Source organism: Sciurus vulgaris (assembly GCF_902686455.1).
Source record: "Sciurus vulgaris genome assembly, chromosome: 8".
Classification (NCBI taxonomy): domain Eukaryota; kingdom Metazoa; phylum Chordata; class Mammalia; order Rodentia; family Sciuridae; genus Sciurus; species Sciurus vulgaris.
Genome location: NC_136468.1, coordinates 100,562,329 through 100,584,831, shown reverse-complemented (window position 1 = coordinate 100,584,831; position 22,503 = coordinate 100,562,329). Strand labels below are relative to the sequence as shown.

Here is a 22,503-nt window from a genome sequence, read left to right as displayed (position 1 = left end):
ACAGTGAAAAGTATACCACTCTACTATTTTTACAACTTTTCTAGGAGCATAAAACTATTTTATAATTCAAAAGTTAAAAATTAAACCTGAAATATTTATTTAAAATATAAAATTTGATAATTTTGAAATGGCAGAAATTTGTACAGTTTCTTTAAATTATTCAATGTAGAGAAAAGGGGGTAAAACATACAACTACCCTGTTGTTCTTACTTCTGCTATTGTTTCTTTCCTTTACATCATAAGCTCCTAAAGTACAAATATAAAATTTTTAAATTATTTCCCAGACACAAATTAAAACTAACACATTAATTCATTTTTCTGTATCTATTCTTCTCACTACTTTCAGACTTTTCCAAATGAAATAGAAAAGAAAAAGAAAGGAATCATGTGTTTTTCAAATTTATTATTTTAAATTTTGTTTTGTTAAAAAGAACATAAGAAACTGTAAATCAATTCTGGTTTCTGTTCAATAGTCATTTGAAAACTAATCAAGCATTTTTCTCTTGTTACATTACTCAACCTAATTATTTCATAAAACAACAAAAACATTAAAACTTTTTTTCCCTTTTAAGTAGTTGATTTCATTTCCAAAATTTAAAAAATGATCCTTAAATGTATCTGTGTCTCTGTGTTGACTCATTCATTACACTAATAAAAATCTACAGAAAACTTCATTTTTGTCCTAGAGTTCATGAATTTTTTCTTTTTCTTTTTCGGTACCAGGGATTGAACTCAGGTGCACTCGACCACTGAGCCACATCCCCAGCCCTATTTCGTATTTTATTTAGAGACAGGGTCTCACTGAGTTGCTTATTGCCTTGGCATTGCCGAGGCTGGCTTTAAACTCATGATCCTCCTGCCTCAGCCTACTGAGGAGCTGGGATTAGACGTGTGCTACCACACCCAGCTGAATTTTTTTAATAAACTATTTTCTGAAATATGAAGTCTTCAACCATTGACCAATTGCGGAACCTTTGGAAAATTCCTGACCTCTGGGTTTTTTCCTTAGTTATCAAAAGTGCATAAGGATAATATCTACTCTATCATTTGGTTTGAGAACTAAATAAGAAAATGTGTATAAAAATCTCTTAATGAATGTAAAAATCTGCACAAATGACATAATAATATACTTGCAGCACTGGGAAACCTATCAAAACCACCTGGCAATAGTTTAGGGGAAAGAAACAAGGTAAGAATCTGAATCAAGATCAGAGAAGAGGGGATGGATTCGTGAGAGCTTGAATTCCTTTTTAGTGACTGATTAGAGGAGGTGAAAAAAAGAAATTGATAAGGGGAAACAATCAACACCAAATTAAATTTATTCATATGAAGGTAACAGTTTGTGAAAAACACCATTAGCATGACTCCCAGTCCTAAGTAGTAGGAAAAATATCTTTCATAGACGTGCAAAGGGCACCTAGGGAACAAAGAACAGTATGTTTGGATCAATCAAGGGTTTTAGTGCACACAGACCACAGTCACCACAGTCACTGGCTTCACACTTCAGGGGAACAGACCTTATAAATATATGGCATCTGAACCTCCTGATTCAAACACACCACCTACTGGAACTACTAATTGATGCTATAAATGTGCTGACAGTGACATTCACAATCAAATTTCCACAAAGTAACATTTCCCTTGCATAAAGGAAATTCCATTTAATGCTGAAACACTGAATTCAGAACTAAAGATCCTACCTCTTTCTCTGTCTCTCCTTTAAACAAGCAAAGGAAAATCTATCACCTGTGTCCCTCAGTGATACCAAAGGAGTCCTCCAACCTTAATCATCTTTCTAGAACCTGAAAGGACCCCACAGTTCAATACCCTTATTGGGAAAACTAGAGAAGCAGTAAATTATATTCGTTGTTTAAAGATCAATCTCTGCTACTTACTGGCAAACAGATCTGACACAAGATGGAGAAAAGAGTGTTAGCATTGCAGTGCACTGAATGAAGTTAGTCCACACCTGGTGGGCAACACCAAGAGGGTAGACACTGGTACAGGGAGATCTTTTTTTCTTCATCATATCCTGAAGTCTCAAAATGCTCAACCCATCCCTCACCCACACACCTCCAGCTCAATAAAGCACAAGTCAGAGCCAAAAACACAACAAATTTGGTCCCCAGAAGGACAGAAGAGAAAAAAGGGAAGATAGACTGAGATCACGAAGGACAGAAGAGACCAAAATCTATTAAACCTTCACCCTAGATGGACTCACCACTTCAGACAGGCAACCTAAGCGGAAAAGTAAGTTGAATTTTGATATTCTCTGGACCCCTTATAATACCTGACTACCCAATATTATTTTCTTTCTAATAAATTAAATTTTTCTGTCCTTCCAAACTCTAAAGGCATAACTTAGAGGTGTTGGGCTTACAAAATATAACATTCTATAGTCCACTCCTTAAGTTACTTTCTCTTTACATAGCCCTTAGAAGCAAGCAATCCTTATTACAGATAAGGAACTAAAGAACAGCTAGATAAAGACAATCTGGGAAGATATTAGAGCCATTTGGTACAAAAGTCAAGATGATATCCCAAATCAAATGAGCCCAAATCTACTGTCTCTACCACTTTGCTGGATTAATTTGCCTGCTTTAATTACGTCCACATAATCGTTTGGATTTTTAACTATTTTGTATTTAATAAGCCACTGAGAAGGTATATTCACGTCTCCTTCATTCCTTACTATTTATATAAAATACTTCATGTCTTTTGAAATGCTTTAACGTATCCTATCACATTTAACTCTCATCAGAAATGGTTTAAGTGTCAATATTATCCCCATTTTATAGATTACAAAAGAAATACTTAAACAATAAAATAACTTGTCAAAATCACAGAGAACAAATTGCACAAGAACTAAAACTCAAGAATTCTGACCCAAAGACAACTGTCCCTTTTGCTACCACCTTTTCTTCACATGTTATTTTATTCAATGTTTATCATTTTGCCTTTTCAGACAATCAGTAAAGAGAAAAATTTTAAATGTGTGAGTTGAATTGTCATTTCTACAACTACAGTCAAGAAATGATCAAGACCTTATATGGGATGGTTTGTTCTATGCAATTTGAATGAACTGCAAACAATCTCATGTATCTTCAGAGAAACATGTTCTATACCACTCAAAAAAATGTAAACCAAATCTTTTTCAGAAAATAACTCAGAGTATTAATTCACTGGGAGCCTGCTACATTAAAAAGTACCCAAAACTAAAAATTTTCAAAAATTCCTTAAATATACTAGTTGATTACACTGTTTTCTTGTCTAGTGACTAAAAACCATCTAAATCATTTTGACTTAGCTCCCACAGTGAGATACCCAAAATATCACGTAGTCTGGCTGTCCTCATGAGTTTAAATAGGGTAAGATTGAGAGAAAATGGAATGGAAGGTTGAGGAATGTGATATTTTAAGGGATGGACTAAGAAATAGTTTGAAAAGTTATTTTACTTCTGTCCATACTGTTTCTCAACAAAAAGTGTCCAAGTCACAGTTTCTGTATGATAACCTTCTGTGCTGTGGATCAGAGCAGCAAAAACAAATCTGAAAGTCAATGGCTCTAATTTATGAAACAAAACAATATTCATATTCACAATATTCATATCTGTAAATATTCAATCCCATATTTATAACAGGCCTCTTCTGAACTCAGTCTATAAAAATTCTCAAAGGGTCCCCGTTGATCCAACACCCTGTCTTTAGCTGATAAATTTCTAAATCATCTAGGAGAGATGCATATTCCTCTCTAGAGATTCCAGAGGACTGAGAACAGTTACTAAATATCTGTCAGGATGTTCTAGTATGGGGAAAGCTCAGAGATAGCATTATTCCCCTGGTGCTTATCTACATATTAGCTCATTTAACCTTAGTGTATCTTTCAGTATATGCCTGAGCATTCTTTAAAAAATAAAATTGAAGCTCAGAGATTTTGAGAGAGACTTTCTCAAAGCCCAGATCTTTCCACCCCACCATGCTAAAAAATAATTCATAATCTGTTTCTTTATGTCTCACTGTGTTCATTACCCTAGTGGTCAAAAAGTTCTCCATTCAGCTAATTAAAACCTCTTCTCCCAAGTGAGCTGATTTTCTTATTCATTGTTTTATGAATAATAAAAATAATTATTACACCTCCCCATCAAAATAAATGAAAACAGAAATCATTTCTTTGCCTTAACCAGCGTAAACAAGTACAATTCCTATAGGCTTTCATTGAAGAAACTATTTTATATCCCTGAGACAATTCAGTATCTTCTCTGATTATAAAAATGTCTTCAAAGTAATGATAACCCAAAATGAATATAACATTCTCAGAAGTAACCATTTGCTTAGGGAAAAGAAGTGTGCATGGGAGTGGTTATTTCTTTCATAAGATTCAGAAAGAAAAACCATAATTTAAAAACTTATTTAAATCCTTTTAAAAATTCCCTCAAACTGAATATTAACAATTATACCTTATTTTTTCCTGACAAACACAAAACACGAATTCTCTATTCACATATTCTGAGCATGAGATTTATATTAAATGGGTCTCCCAATTAAAAAGACTGTCCTATTCTTTCTAAATATGTATGTACCTTAGAGAACTCTAGAAGGAATCTCAAGCTATAGCTGCCATGTATCAGCCTCCTATTATCAAACTGAAGTTGAATCCTTCCTGGAACAACTAAAATTTCCAAATTCATAACAAATAATCAATGAGCAGCAATTCATTACAGATCTGTATTATAGTCTAGGATACAAAATGAAATATCCCAAAGACCTTCTCCCTAAATCACACCACTTATTTCTAAAGAGGACACATAGGCATACAATTAGCAGCATAAATCAAATTATACAGGAGCAAAGAAAGAAGCAGAAAAATATGCCTAAGAAAGCTAAAAAAGGAGCAAACTCATAAGGGATGAACAGAACTCCTGCATACTCTGTAATGCATTCAATAAGAGCACTATCTCCATTTTGGAAGAAGAAATTTAGATTTGTGAGCCCATCTCATACAGGAAGGATGTTTACCCAACTCTTCCCCAAGCACAAAATGCACATAAAACTTGTCCCACACAATCATTTTAAAACTCATTAGGAGTTTTCCTACCCCAGATGAAAACCATTGCTAGCCTAGAATACTTCAAGCTTAGAACTGACATAGTAAATAGATCAACCATTTTACTTTTTATTAATTATGGACAGCAGCAGGGAAAGTAAGGGAAATTTAATGACTAAATGCATAGAAAACAGGGTTTAAAAGTTTAACAGACCTAATAAAATCAAGGAACTTGCAATCAAATAAAGATCCCAAAATGGAATCTTTACAGAAATATGAAATGTGATCATCTGAGTGGGTTAATCAAATGACTGTTAGTGAGTGAATATAACCATAAAACTGGCACTTGAGGCAGAGGAAGGCAGCCCAGCCCAGGCGGTAGCTGTAAATTGAGGGGAACCTCTAGGAGGGAACTGACCAGCGAGACCTCCCCACCGGGTGAGTCTTCCCTGCCAGGTGAGGTTTCCCCACAAGGACGGTAAAACCAGAGACTCAGACCCAAACAGGCCTTGCCTCAGCCCGCAGCCTAGGTCCCCTTTGGATGACCATTGGTCAACAAGTGGAGGTACCTCTGCCCACTAGCAGGGATTATAACCCACCGGAAGGTCACCACTCCTAGAGAGGCAGATTCCTTGTGGAGCACCGCATTATCAACTTCCTCCAAGACGTCAACCTACTGAAGGCTAAGGGGGGATATATATAGAAATCTTCAGGGACATTGTAAGTCGGTGGAGGAAATCTGCAATATCTCAGCGGTCCACTGATACCTGAACAATATGAGAAAACAAGGAAAGAAAATGCTGCAAACAAATCTAGATGTTACATCAATAAAACCCAATGACAGCATGGCAGAAGAAATGACAGAAAAGGAGCTCAGAATGTACATAATTAAAATAATCAGAGAAGCAAACGATGAGATGAAAGAGCAAATGCATGCACTGAATGATGAGATGAAAGAGCAAATGCAAGCATTGAATGATCGCACCAATCGACAATTAAAAGAGCAAAAACAGGAAGCAAAAGATCATTTCAATAAAGAGTTAGAGATATTGAAAAAAAAAACAAACAGAAATCCTTGACATGAAGGAAACAATAAACCAAATTAAGAACTCCATAGAAAGCATATCCAATAGGATAGAACACCTGGAAGACAGAACCTCAGACATTGAAGACAAAATATTTAACCTTGAAAACAAAGTTGAACAAACAGAGAAGATGGTAAGAAATCATGAACAGAATCTACAAGAATTATGGGATATCATGAAACGGCCAAATTTAAGAATTATTGGGATTGAGGAAGGCCTAGAGAAACAAGCCAAAGGAATGAACAACCTATTCAATGAAATAATATCAGAAAATTTCCCAAATCTGAAGAATGAAATGGAAAATCAAGTTCAAGAGGCTTATAGGACTCCAAATACACAAAATTACAACAGACCCACACCAAGGCACATTATAATGAAAATACCTAACACACAAAATAAAGACAGAATTTTAAAGGCTGTGAGAGAAAAGAATCAAATTACATTCAGGGGGAAACCAATACGGATATCAGCAGATTTTTCACTCCAGACCCTAAAAGCTAGAAGGGCCTGGAACAATGTTTTTCAAGCCCTGAAAGAAAATGGATGCAAACCAAGAATCTTATACCCAGCAAAACTTACCTTCAAATTTGACGATGAAATAAAATCCTTCCATGATAAACAAAAGCTAAAAGAATTTACAAAAAGAAAGCCAGCATTACAGAACATTCTCAGCAAAATATTCCATGAGGAAGAGATGAAAAACAAAGAAGCAAATCAGCAAAGGGAGGAATTATCCTAAAGGAATTGTCAAATAAAGGAGGAAACAAGTTGTGTCAAACAAATAAATAAAATTTTAAAAATGAACCAAATGACCGGGAAACCAAATCATTTCTCTATAATAACCCTGAATGTTAATGGCCTGAATTCATCAATCAAAAGACATAGACTGGCAGATTGGATTAAAAAGAAAGATCCAACAATATGTTGCCTGCAAGAGACTCACCTCATAGAAAAAGATACCCATAGACTAAAGGTGAAAGGATGGGGAAAAACATACCATGCACATGGACTCAGCAAAAAAGCTGGAGTATCCATCCTCATTTCAGATAATGTGGACTTCAAGCCAAAGTTAGTCAGAAGGGATAAAGAAGGTCATTTCATACTGCTTAAGGGAAGCATAAATCAGCAAGATATAACAATCATAAACATCTATGCCCCAAACAGTGGCTCATCCATGTATGTCAAACAAATCCTTCTCAATTTCAGAAACCAAATAGACCATAACACAATAATACTAGGTGATTTTAACACGACTCTCTCACCACTGGACAGATCTTCCAGACAAAAATTGAACAAAGAAACCATAGATCTCAATAACACAATCAATAATTTAGACTTAACGGACATTTATAGAATATACCATCCAACCAAGAGCGAATACACTTTCTTCTCAGCAGCACATGGATCCTTCTCTAAAATAGACCATATATTATGCCACAAAGCTAATGTTAGTAAATACAAGAAGATAGAGACACTACCATGTATTCTACCAGATCATAATGGAGTGAAGTTAGAAATAAATGAAAGAGTAAAACACAGAAACTATTCCAACACCCGGAGATTAAACAATATGCTATTATATGATGAATGGATAACAGAAGATATTAGGAAGGAAATTAAAAAATTCTTAGAGGTAAATGAGAACAAAGAAACATCATATCAAAATCTCTGGGACACTATGAAAGCAGTACTTAGAGGGAAATTTATTTCATGGAGCGCATTTAATAAAAGAAGTAAAACTCAACAAATAAACGACCTAACACTACAGCTCAAAGCCCTAGAAAAAGAAGAACAGAACAGCACCAAAAGTAGTAGAAGACAGGAAATAGTTAAACTCAGAGCTGAAATCAATGAAATTGAAACAAAAGAAACAATACAAAAAATTGACAAAATAAATAGTTGGTTCTTCGAAAAAATAAACAAAATTGATAAACCTTTAGCCACACTAACAAAGAGAAGACGAGAGAAAACCCAAATCACTAAAATTCGGAATGAACAAGGAAATATCACAACAGACACGATTGAAATACAAAACATAATTAGAAGCTATTTTGAAAATCTATACTCCAACAAAATAGAAAATTTTGAAGACATCAACAGGTTTCTAGAGACATATGAATTGCCTAAACTGAACGAGGAGGACATACACAGTTTAAATAGACCAATTTCAAGTACTGAAATAGAAGAAGTCATCAAAAGCCTACCAACAAAGAAAAGTCCGGGACCAGATGGGTTCTCAGCCAAGTTCTACAAAACCTTTAAAGAAGAGCTCATTCCAATACTTCTCAAAGTATTCCATAAAATAGAAGAGGAGGGAACCCTCCCAAACTCATTCTATGAAGCCAATATCACACTGATACCTAAACCAGACAGAGACTCATCAAGGAAAGAAAATTTCAGACCAATATCCTTAATGAACATCGACGCAAAAATTCTCAACAAAATTTTAGCAAATCGCATACAAAAACATATTAAAAAGATAGTGCACCATGATCAAGTGGGTTTCATCCCAGGGATGCAAGGTTGGCTCAACATCAGGAAATCATAAACGTAATTCACCATATCAATAGACTTAAAGTCAGGAATCACATGATTATTTCAATAGATGCAGAAAAAGCATTTGATAAAATACAGCACCCCTTCATGCTCAAAACACTAGAAAAAATAGGGATAGTGGGAACATTCCTTAACATTGTAAAGGCCATTTATGCTAAGCCCATGGCTAATATCCTTCTAAATGGTGAAAAACTGAAAGCATTACCCCTAAAAACTGGAACAAGGCACAGATGCCCTCTTTCACCACTTCTATTCAACATCGTTCTTGAGACTCTAGCCAGAGCAATTAGACAAACCAAAGAAATTAAATGGATACAAATTGGAAAAGAAGAACTCAAACTATCCCTGTTCGCTGATGACATGATTATATATTTAGAGGAACCTGGAAATTCCACCAGGAAACTTCTAGAACTCATAAGTGAATTCAGTAAAGTAGCAGGTTACAAGATCAATGCTCATAAATCCAAGGCATTTTTATATATAAGTGATGAATCTTCAGAAAGAGAAATTAGGAAAACTACCCCATTCAAAATAGCCTCGAAAAAAATAAAATACTTGGGAATCAATCTCACAAAAGAGGTGAAAGACCTCTACAATGAGAACTATACAACACTAAAGAAAGAAATTAAAGAACACCTTAGAAGATGGAAAGATCTTCCATGTTCTTGGATAGGAAGAATTAATATTGTCAAAATGGCCATACTACCTAAAGTGCTATACAAATTCAATGCAATTCCAATTAAAATCCCAATGACGCACCTTACAGAAATAGAGCAAGCAATTATGAAACTCATCTGGAAGAATAAGAAACCCAGAATAGCTAAAGCAATCCTTAGCAGGAAGAGTGAACCAGGGGGTATTGCAATACCAGATCTTCAACTCTACTACAAAGCAATAGTAACAAAAACGGCATGGTATTGGTACCAAAATAGAAAGGTAGATCAATGGTACAGAATAGAGGACACGGACACAAACCCAAATAAATACAACTTTCTCATACTAGACAAAGGTGCCAAAAATATACAATGGAGAAAAGATAGCCTCTTCAACAAATGGTGCTGGGAGAATTGGAAATCCATATGCAACAGAATGAAACTAAACCCATATCTCTCACCATGCACAAAACTCAACTCAAAATGGATTAAGGACCTCGGAATCAGACCAGAGACCCTGCAGATTATAGAAGAAAAAGTAGGTCCAAATCTTCACCTTGTTGGTCTAGGATCAGACTTCCTTAACAGGACTCCCATAGCACAAGAAATAAAAGCTAGAATCAACCACTGGGATAGATTCAAACTAAAAAGCTTTCTCTCAGCAAAGGAAACTATCAGCAATGCGAAGAAAGAGCCTACAGAGTGGGAGAATATATTTGCCAATCATACTTCAGATAGAGCACTAATCTCCAGAATCTATAAAGAACTCAAAAAACTCTACTCCAAGAATTCAAATAATCCAGTCGACAAATGGGCTAAGGAAATGAATAGACACTTCACAGAAGAAGATCTACAAGCAATCAACAAACATATGGAAAAATGTTCAACATCTCTAGTAATAAGAGAAATGCAAATCAAAACCACCCTAAGATTCCATCTCACCCCAATTAGAATGGCGATTATCAAGAATACAAGCAACAACAGGTGTTGGCAAGGATGTGGGGAGAAAGGTACACTCATACATTGCTGGTGGGACTGCAAATTAGTGCAGCCACTCTGGAAAGCAGTGTGGAGATTCCTTAGAAAACTTGGAATGGACCCTCCATTTGACCCAGCTATCCCACTCCTTGGTCTATACCCAAAGAACTTAAAATCAGCATACTACAGAGATACAGCCACATCAATGTTCATAGCTGCTCAATTCACAATAGCCAGACTGTGGAACCAACCTAGATGCCCTTCAATTGATGAGTGGATAAAGAAACTGTGGTATATCTATACAATGGAATATTACTCAGCCATAAAGAATGATAAAATTATGGCATTTGCAGGCAAATGGATGAAATTGGAGAATATCATGCTAAGTGAGATGAGCCAATCTCAAAAAGCCAAAGGACGAATGATATCGCTAATAAGTGGAGGATGACACATAATGGGGGGGAGGGGAGGGTTAGTGTTAGGGTTAGAGTTAGGGTTAGGGAGGGGGGCAAGTATGGAGGAAGGAGGTACTGTATAGAGGATAAAGAGGGGTTGGAGGGGTGGGGGGGAGGGAAAAAATAACAGAATGAATCAAACAGCATTGCTCTATGTGAATTTATGATTACACAAATGGTATGCCTTTACGCCATGTACAAACAGAGAAACAACATGTATCCCATTTATTTACAATAAAAAAAAAAAACTGGCACTTGAGTAAGACTACAAACGATAGAATGGCTTCACATATAACTCATCTGGATGCTTCTACCATTGTTTGACAATGATATTTTTCTTTTGTTGTATAAATTTAGCATGTACAACATGCTGTTTTGAAATACATATACCTTGTAGAATGGCTAGATTGAATTAATTAATGTAGGTATTACTTCCCACATTTATCACTTTTATGTTAAAAATGCAATCTACTCTGCCACTTTAAAGAAAATATTATGAGCTGGGCACAGTGGTGCGCATACGCCTGTAATCCCAGTGACTTGGGAGCCTGAAGCAGGAGGATCACAAGTTCAAGGCCGACCTCAACAACTTAATGATACCCTGTCTCAAAGTGAAAAAATTAAAATGTGCTGGAGTTGTAGCATAGTGCTAGAGCACAACTGGGTTTGATTTCCAGTACCACCAAAAAAACAAAAAACAAACAAACAAACAAAAAAAAAACAGATGAAAAACTAAAATAATGTGTTATTAATAATTATATTTACTCTATTGTATAAAAGATCACTTGAACTTAAACTTATTCCTTCTATCTAACTGAAATTTTTTAGACTTTACCAACATCTCCCCAACACCCATGCTCACCAGCCCTTGAAAACCAACATTCTCTTCTTCTATGAGAAAACGTTTTTAAAATCTCACATATAAAACCATGCAGTATTTGTATTTCCATGCCCAGATTATTTCACTTAGCATAATCTTCTCCAGTTTCATCCATGATATCACAAATGATAAGATTTTCTTGCTTTCTATGACTAAATAATATTCCATTGTGTGTATATGCCATATTTTCTTTATCCATTCATCATTTGAGGAAATTTTGGTTGTTTCCATTTCTTCAACATGTTGATTTCATCTTCTTTGGATATTTCCTCTCCAATAGTTGTACTGATTAATCATATGGTAGTTCAATTTATTTATTTATTTGTTTGTTTGTTTGTTTATTTATGTACCAGGGATTGAACCCAGGGCACTTCACCACTGAGTCACATCCCCAGCCCTTTTTAATTTTTATTTTGAGACAGGGCCTAATTAAGTTGCTGATGCTGGATTTGAACTTTGAATCCTCCTGCCTCAGCCTCCTGAGCTACTGGAATTACAGGCATGCATAACCACATCAAACTCCATTTTTAAGTTTTTGAGAGACATCCATACTGCTTTCCATAATGACTGTGCTAATTTACATTCCCATCCACATCACTTCACAACCATACAGTTTTATAACTACAACTTTTAAGAGATATTTTCCCTATTTTACAAACTCAAGTTAGACAACTTATCTAATGCTACTCTGAATGACAGAATGAAAATTCAAACCCAGGATTTCTGATTCCTAAGACCAATTAATGAAGATGTTAGAGAGGTTGTCAGTGAAGAAATTAAAACTGCTCAAGATATTGACAAAAATTGAACTTAAAAAGAAAACTGTAAGTGTTAAAGTTCTTCAGAAACAGCAGAGAAGAAAAAAGGCCAGAATGATTACAATTATGAGGTGGGAAAAAGAGAATGGGCACAGATTTTAGAAGTGGAATGAGTATTACCATAAAGTTATAGAACCATAAACTAAATGCAGGGGTAGAGAGCAAGAAGCCTAGGACACTGCCCCTGGTCTGGACTTCACAGGAAGTGGAATAGTCGAAAATGCACACCAATCCAACTGAGAGTGATTTGAAAGAAAGAAATGCATAGATAATATTTCAAAATAATTATCCCAATCTAAAGTCCCTTGCTTTATTGGTTGGTATTCATGTATACTTAAGTCACCTTTCATCCTACAACATTAAAATAAACCATTATTTTTACTTCAATCTTTCCTCCTTTCGGGGAAAAAAGAACTTTGTTAACATTTCTCTGGAATGTTTCCCATTTGCTGACATTTTTCTGGCACTTTTGGGGTGCTTACAGACCAACTCAGTATTACAGATCCAGACACACCAATGCTATATATAGATGAATTACAATGATCTACCTGCTCTGCAATGTGAAACAAGAATGAGCACATCTCAAAATGACAATGTAATCAACATGAAGAAATAAAAAGACACAACATTATTTCTTGAAAAACTGGGATTGTCTGTGTGCACACACACACACGTGTGAAATCTGTCACTAGAACCCCAAAAGAGGTTTTAGAATTTGAGAACTCTCACAAGCCTATGTAAGTTTCACTTACATAGTATCTCCCTCCCTTCCCACCTCTATCCCTCTCTGGTTTTCCTTCCATTTATGGGTCAAATGTGAAAAAAAAAAAAAACAAAGTAGAACTATATCATGATATAATTTCTATAGAATAATAGATGAAATAGCAAATAAGCATCAATAACAAATGTCAGAAGTATAAATGTCAGTCACTGGACACTGACTTTACTCATCCAATTCCAGTTAAATTAATTAAACTAAATTGAGCAGTCAATTCAGTCAACCAACAAATCAGTTTGTAAAGGGGGAAAACATAATACCTTATTTTCTCTAAATTTATTTGTAATTTTACCAAACTAACCCAGAATCTAGTTGTTTTAAACATGTAAATGTATTTACACATTCAGTCAATTGATATTTGAGTTAATGAAAACTACATTCCGGAAACTGTAGATTCAGGGGTACAGTAACAATCAGTCCCTGTTCTTATAGAATTTTACATGTTAAAAGTGAATATGAATTAGAAAAAATAAAATAATTTTTAAAAAACTTCAGCACTATGGCTAAAAAAATAAAATAATCATGTCATCACATTTTCCCTAAAAATCTGTAGGTATTTGCACTATTATCATTTGGAATTTATTTTTGCCAAGGACTCCAAGGTTAGTTTTAATTTTCAAAGTGTTCTTGCCTTTTCTTTTATAATTCAAACATATTCAATGGATTCCAATGAGCATGTTTATTCTTTAATTTGTGTTTTACTAAATGTTTTTTATTCCCCCTTAAACATATAAATAAATCTTGAGTTTATAAAGTGAATATGAATAATAAATAAACTAATAAGAACAAAACCTAACTTCACACACAAAGATAAGTACTATGAAAAAAAAAGAATATAGAAAGCTAAGGGGTTGGAACGTAATTGGAAATATTATGGGAATGGGCAGACAACCTAACAACGATGTCACCCTTTCAGGACTGAACCTCCATGTAGGAAAATTACTCAAGAGTCCATTTATTGAGCACCTACTCTTTTTTTTATGAATATTAAATTACTTTATGAGATAAATAGAAAATATACTAACTACAAAATTAGGGATATGTGACAAGGTAGATAGTATGGATAATGCAGGAGAAAATAAATACAATAGATAGCAAAAGATAAACTCCTACAACTTGTTTATTAAGGTTCACCAAAAAAGGTTTATGATTTTTCAAGTATTGAGCACCTACTCTTATTTAGGAACTACAATAGGTACAATTTTTACAACCACTATGAAAAATAGACATGCTATCTCCATCTCACGGATGGAGACTTACAGTTGCTTGTCTAAACAGCTTGTCTAAAGTTACCAGGATCACAAATGGTAGAGCCTAGATTCAAATTGTATAACGCCAAAGCATACAGTCTTTATACGATATCCCAAAACTGCTCCAATCAAAATCAAAATCACCTCACTATTTTCAAACTTCAATACATTACCACAGTTTTATTATTCATTAGCTTTAGGAAATTTTTTTATATTATTCATTTTTATTGTACCTCAATCTTTTTTTATTTTTAATTTTTATTTGTTCTAATTACTTGTACACGACAGTAGAATGCATTTATACATTTTGATAGATCATACAAAAATAGTGTAATCTCTCATTTTAGCTTTAAGAAATTTTAATGAAGTCAATACCTATTATATACTGTATTTCTAAGAGGTGTTGGGAAATAAAAAGAATCATATGTTATGAACTCTAAAAATGTACTGCTTTGAGGATAACTATCACTTCTATAGCAAGTGTACTTGAAAATTCTCAACAAAATTTGTCATGTTTCACAAAATATTTTACATTGTTTGGAAGTTGATAAACAATAATTTATCAAGGCATAGTTTAATTCTTAGGGTTTTTTATTTTTTTTTTTATTTTTTTTTTTTACTGAGGCACATTTCTATTTTTTATTTTTAATGACAAAGAACATTAAGAAACAACGAAAATCAAAATATCATTCGTAGGTAACAAGTCCCTGCATGAGCCATTTCTCTTAAAGGTAAGAAGTTTTGCTTTCCATGAGGAGCTGGCATGTTTTTCTTTTTAACAATATTTACATATTACTATTTAATTTCCCCAGTCAAAACTTTCTGTTCTAGTTTATGTTTGTCTTAACTTGATTTTTGTCTTTGATTATATTTTATAACTTTTATCAGTGTTTGTCATAATTTGTCTACAAATCCTGTGTATACTGAAGCCAGGCATACACACATATTAACAGAAACAACTGATGACCTCTAACGATTGCTGGAGTCCATGCACTAAATGCTTTCTTCCTATTGTTTCAGGTTCTCTGGAGAGGACACTAAACAGAATTATACTACTCAAACTCTATTTCTCAAATTAAAAAAAAATACAAACTGCAAAATCTTCCTGTAATAATCATACCATATCTATGTAAGTCCAAAAACTCCATAATAAAGTCAGTTGTGTTAAAAGCTCAATTCTCAAAATTATACATACATATTTCCTTCTTAATCATTAAAAAGTTTCCACCCTCACCCCACCCTCTCTCCAAACTAGGTATTACTCAAGCAGCATCAAGTTCAACAAAGTCTACCACATATCTAAAATCAGGGAAGATAGGAGGTCCCATAGTGCAAAGTCCTCCTTAGCTAACTGGTACTGGGGGAAAAAAATGGAAACAGCTAACACAAAAAGTGGGAAGGGAATTGGAATGGGCAGCCTTACAAAAGACTTTTATAATTTTTACCAATTTACAAATATTTATGGTATCCACCAAGTCCAAGAGAGCAGACCAAACTACAGAGTGTCTCTGCAGGTCTTCCTCTCCTTACGTCAGGTCCCCCTTTCAGGAATCATTAGGAAGTCCAAACAGCTTCACAGTCCCAGCTTCCCGGCTGCTGTTATATTTGCCATCTTTGTCATCACAGGCAAATGCCAGCAGAGGTCTTTTGGGGTGCCAAGCCACAGTGAAGGTTGGGGACTCACACTGCACTTCCCATAGTTTGTCTCCTGTCTCTACTTCAGCTATGTCAATAAAATGATCCTCCGATGCTGATGCCAGCATTTTCCCATCATGGCTAAAACTGAGGGTCCTCACAGGCCAATCCAGTCTGGAAAAGCATCGTACACATACTAGCTCATCCACATCCCAGAGGCTAACCAAAGCATCTGCACTTCCTGTAGCAAAGTATTTCCCCATAGGGTCAAACTTGATACAGATGCAATTGGAAGGATGGGCGTTGATGGACTGCACAGGCTTCAGTTCTGGGTAGCTGAGGATGTTGATACAACCATTGCCATTTGTCAAGAAGAACATGTTATTGTCATTGTTCCAGGAGATTTCATTGACCTCAAACTTGAACTGCTCCTCTGCCTTGGAACGATGTGTCTTGGCATCAATAAAGGTCACCACATCATCCTTGTTGCCTACAGCAATGGTCTGCCCATCAGGACTCCAGCAGATATTAATGTTCTCCCCTTTAGTGTTTACAGTGGCAATGCATTTTGTAGTCCTCACATCCCAGATGCGAATGGTTTTATCACCAGATGCAGTGACAAAGAGGTCAGGATTACTGGGATGCCAACAAAGCTGGTCCACACTATCCCCATGTCCCCGATAGTTGTTTTCTTTGACCAATCGGTCCTTCTCCAGCAAAAAGACACTGGCCGTCTTGTCGAAAGATCCGGAGGCTAAGCAATGCCCGTCGCAGCTCCAGGCCACTGAATGCACCTTGGCACTGTGAGCCGGGAACTCGCGCGTCTTGCTGTGGCCCCGGAACAGCTCCTGCATCCAGAGCACATAGCGCGACGGGCCACTGCTCACCGAGCACCAGGGGGCCGTAGTGCCTGGGCCACTCACCCAGCGCCGAGGGCCCCAAGGCTGCCGTGGGCACCGCCATGCCGAGGTTTCAGCCGGTTCCACCGCCACCAGCTGGGCGCAATCAGTCCTGGCGCCGCCGCCTCACGCCTAGGGTTTTTTAAATATTGAAACGTGTGACCTAAAGAACTATAACTTTAATAAATAATTCAAATGTTACCTCATTTCATTCAAGAAAATTCAAGCAAAATTGAAAAATTCTTCAGTTTCAGTAGTGAACAAGCACATTAAAGCACAATCTTACCAACTCTTTTGTACTCATAAACATCTTTCTCTTATCGCTTTTGTTTTGTTTGTTGATGCTGTGGTTGTTCTGGTTTTCCTAGGTCATACAAATTGGTCCAATTAGCAACCACACAAGGATAGGGGGACCACGTATAACTTTTAAGTTTGAAGTCCAAGACAAGAAATTAAGATTGAGGTGCTGCACATGTGGTACAGCTCTTTACCGCACTTTCCTTGCCCAGACAATACTGAGGAAAAAAATTCCCATCAAAGCTCTCTAAGAAAACGCATATGTCTTTGCATAAAAAAAGAATTCATTTGCTTTGTACGTCCGGTTTTCTTTATTTGAGTACAAACTATAATTTTTAAAAACCAACACAACCATAATTTATATTTCTACACAGTTTTATAAGCATTTTCTATCCATTGCTTTTTTGACTCTCACATTTTTTTGGTGGGTATTATGATGCCCATTTTACAAATGTAGAAAGTGAAGCCTAGAGCAGGGAGCTGATCTGCTCACCATGAAGAGTCTGTAAGTCGCAGAAATATGTCCCAGTAAATTTGTGTTAAATTCTTACAATATTGTATTCTCTGATTTTCTGCTTGCTGTTTATGGACTGTAGCTATTCAATTAAAATAAAGTGTATAAATGCAGACTGTGCCAAAATGTATGTTAATTTCAGGCATGGTGAGAAGTGATTTTTATTTTCTTTTGGGTAAAGTTGTTAAATTTGGATTATTATTTGTGCTACTGAAGAATACAAGTTTTTTTTTAATACACATAGGGGCATATTAAGTTATAGAAAATATAATAATATGTTCACATAGAATCATTTTCCAAATTCTTATTATTATAATTACTAAATACCTTAACCATATGGGATTTACGCAACATGTTGTTTTTTAAGCATTCCAAGAGTGTCTCTACAAACACTAAATTCTCCAAATTTGAACAAATATTATGATTCATAAAGATATGGTATAATAATTAAAAATAATATTTTCAATGGAAAAAAACTCTAAGGGAGGTAGGAACACAATGACAAAGGAAATAAAAGACATTTGGAAAAGTCAACAAAAATACTTTTAAAGGAGAAAGATTCAGGTCCAGAGCCTTGATCAAAGGTGCTGGCAGGATTTGCCAGCAACATTCCTACAGCAGTGGGCTCACTCTTGGCTACATGGAGTAGACCTAGCACAGATAACTGATTGGGTCTTATAAAGGAAGCTAAACCCTGAACCCAGAAGAGACTGCTCTCAGCCCTGCAAGACTTAGCCTCCTACCACAAACTCTCTATAGCCTCACCCCAATTCTACTCTTTACCTCAGGCAACTACAAATTATTGTTGCAGAACAGAATTCAAATGTCATGTGACTTTCAAGCAGGATTAGTGTTAGGATAATCCTACAAAAGTATTTAAGTATAATTATTATATTTAAGTATAATTAACTAAATCTTATCTAAATACAAATACTTAATCAGAAACAATAGAGAAGAGATGAAGGAAAGGTTAGAGGGAAGAAATGTAGGAATTTTTCTTAGCATGAACTCAATCCATGATGTTTAAAATTGAAAACACTTTAGGAGTCTTGTTAAGGAAGTCTGGTCCTAAGCCAACATGATGAAGAATCAGGCCTACATTTTCTTCTATTTGTTGCAGGGTCTCAGGTCTAATTCCTAAGTCCTTGACCCATTTTGAGTTGAGTTTTGTGCAGGGTGAGAGACAGAGGTTTAATTTCATTTTACTACATATGGATTTCCAGTTTTGCCAGCACCATTTGTTGGAGAAGTTATCTTTTCTCCATTGTATGTTTTTGGCACCACTGTCTAGTATGAGATAACTGTATTTATGTGGGTTTGTCTCTGTGTCTTCTATTCTGTACCATTGGTCTACCTGTCTATTTTGGTGCCAATACCATACCATTTTAGTTACTACTGCTCTACAGTATAGTTGAAGTTCTGGTATTGTGATACCTCCTGCTTTGCTCTTCCTGCTCAGGATTGCTTTGGCTATTCTGGGTCTCTTATTCTTCCAGATGAAGTTCATGATTGCTTTCTCTAGGAACATCATTGGGATTTTAATTGGAATTGCACTGAATCTGTATAGCACCTTTGGTAGTATGGTCATTTTGACAATATTAATTCTGCCTATCCAAGAACATGGGAGATCTGTTCATCTTCTTAGGATGGCGAGGATGTGGGGGGAAAAGGCACACTTGTAAATTACTGGTGGAGTAGCAAATTGGTGTGGCCACTCTGGAAAGCAATATGGAGATTCCTTAGAAAACTTGGAATAGACCCACCTTTTGAACCAGTTATCCCACTCCTCAGTTTATACCCAAAGGACTTAAAATCAGCACACTACAGTAATGCAGCCATATCAATGTTTATAGCAGTTCAATTCATATTAGCTAGATTTTGGAATCAACCTAGATACCCTTCAATAGATGAATGGAAAAAGAAACTGTGGTATATATACACAATGGAATATTATTCAGCCATAAAGAAGTATAAAATTATAGCATTTGTAGGTAGATTAATGGGTGGAATTGGAGACTATCATGCTAAATGAAATAATAAGTCAATCCCAAAACCAAAGCTGAAAGATTTGTCTGATAAGTGGACAATGATACTTAATGGGAGTGGGGGAGTAAAAGAAGAATGGAGGGATTTGGGATTATGTAGAGGGAAATGAGAGGAAGGAGGGGTTGAGGATAGGAAAGATAGTGGAATGAGACAGACATCATTACCCTACATACATAAATGAGTACACGAATGGTGTGAATCTACATCATGTACAACCATAAAATTTGTACCCCATTTATGTACAATGAATCAAAATGCAGTCTATAAAATTTTTTTAAAATTTTTTAAAATAAAATTGAAAACACAAAAAGCACAAAATGACTCTAATATCTTAAGAGTTTTCATAAAAATGTCTTCTAGTAACACTTTTGTTAAAATGAAACAATTTAGCTAAATTTTAGCAATAACTTCCACTTCAACTAGTTGCTTCTCTGTTAAACTCAGCTAAATTTAATATTTATTTGCTTTAAATTAGTAAGAGTATTATGATCTCAGCCTCATAAAATTATTTTTATTCATCATGCCTCTGAAAATGCCCACATATGAGCATAAGGAGATGTCTGGTCTAATGTTCATCATATTTTAATACTAGGAACTTCTAAATGGTGAGATTAGGACCATTTGTTATTTTCTTCTCTATTATTTTCTGTATTGCTTAACTTTTATAATATATATATTGTTTATAAAATAATTACTTTTAAAAGTAAATTAAAAGTATGAATAAAACTGAGAAATTAATTTATTCCACCATTAACTCTCACTAATTAATAGCCTGCTGTGTTTTAGCATATCATCTTAGGTACATAAAATTGATTATTTAATATAGGCTATTTAATATAGGCTATTTAATTTTTATTTGATATTAACATTTATAATAAATAAATAATATTAAGATCAAGAAAAGATATCCTGATAAGTCATAAGATAAGAAATATGCCTGATATGCCTAAGAACTTATAACTCCTGTAGTATTTAATAAACTGAAGTTTTTCACTTGGCACAAGAGATACAAAACTAATTATGACACTTTTTTAGGGAACATATATTTTAACCTGTTCAACCAAATATAGATTTGTGGGGGTGGGTATTGGGAAGGGCCACATTTCTAGTTGTGTTTTTACATAGATATTTCAAATTTAAATAGGTCCTTACTCTCAGACATTGCTGCCAGCATAGGAGTGTAAATTGGCTCATTCTTATGGAGTATCAACATCTATTAAGTGCAAAATGAACAAATTCTGTACTTGGGGTTTTTCCTACAGATATAATTGCACATGTATAAAATGACAGGTGTAAGGATAGTACTTGTAGTCTAGGTAATAGTAAAATAATGGAAAATAGCTAAATGTCCAGCAAGAAGAGGCTAAGTAAGTGTACTGATACAGAATAATCTCCAACATATATGAAGCAAAGTAAAATACAGTATAAAAGATTTAGTTCAGTTAACTCTAAAAATAAAAATTAAAAGTATAGACCCTCTAGAAGAAAATATGCATAACTTAAGGGCAGGCAAAGATTTCTTTAAAAAGATAATAAAAGAATAATGATAAAAGAAAAAAATAATTTAACCTAAAATTTAAAACATCAAATGACACCATTTGAGAATAAAATATAAGCCACAGATGGGGAGAAAATAACAGTTCAGATGACATCTGACAAATACTTGTATCCAAAATATAGAAATAAATCCTTTAAATCACTGAGTGAAAGACTAACTCTGATAAAAAAAAAAACAATGGATATTTGTACATATGGTTCACATAGGTATCTAAATGGCAACTAAGTACACAAAAAAAATGTGTATCTTTACTCATCTGGGAAATGCAAATTCAAATCACAATGTAAAAGCACAACATACCACTGAAAATGGCTCAAATTTAAAAGACTAGCATTGTCAAGAGTTGATGAAGGTATTCAAAATTGTCAGACCCTGCTGGTAAGGAGTAGACTCAACATTTTGGAAAACGGTCAGTCCACTAAAGTTAAACCTATTTCAAAACTGTGACCCATCAGTTCTACTCCTAAGTATTTTAAGAGAAATGAGTGTGTATGTCCAACAAAAGACATTCCAAAGAATGCTCAAAGGCATTTCATTCATAATAGGTAAAAAACGGAAACAATTCAAATGTTCATCGATAGAACTGTGAACAATTTGTAGAATGTTCATACAGTAGAATACTATACAGCAACAAAAACACACTAGTGATTCACACAAGTGAATGAACTTCTAAAATATCATGTTGTATTAAAGAAGCCAGATAGAGAACATATTATATGGTTCTATCTAAGAAGCTCAAGAAGAGGTAGAACTGGTCTGCAGTATTAGAAGTTAAAACAGTAGCTACCTCTGGGAGGAGGTGATATTACTTGGGAAGAGGCATAAAGAAATGTTCTGGAGTGATGGGAATATGCTGTTTTGAACTAAGTTGAATTTTTTCCAGTTGTATTTGATTTTTGTAAAAATAAAAAAAATCTCTGAACCATACCCTTAAGATTATTTACTATAATGTATGTAAATTTACCTCATTTTTTTATAAATGAAATTCTAAAAGACTGAAAAACTACCAAGTGTGTTTTTTTTCAAAATAGGGAAAGACTGTTTTGGGTTTTGAATAG

At 34.8% G+C, this 22,503-nt stretch overlaps 1 protein-coding gene and 1 pseudogene across 2 annotated transcripts in view; both read right to left on the bottom strand.

Annotated features, from left to right (window-relative positions):
* The window catches only part of SUGCT (succinyl-CoA:glutarate-CoA transferase), a 755,391-nt gene that overhangs the window by 613,338 nt on the left and 119,550 nt on the right, over positions 1-22,503 (bottom strand).
* LOC306667826 (THO complex subunit 3-like) lies at positions 15,125-17,094 on the bottom strand (annotated as a pseudogene). The gene has a single exon. The product of its transcript is annotated as a THO complex subunit 3-like (transcript).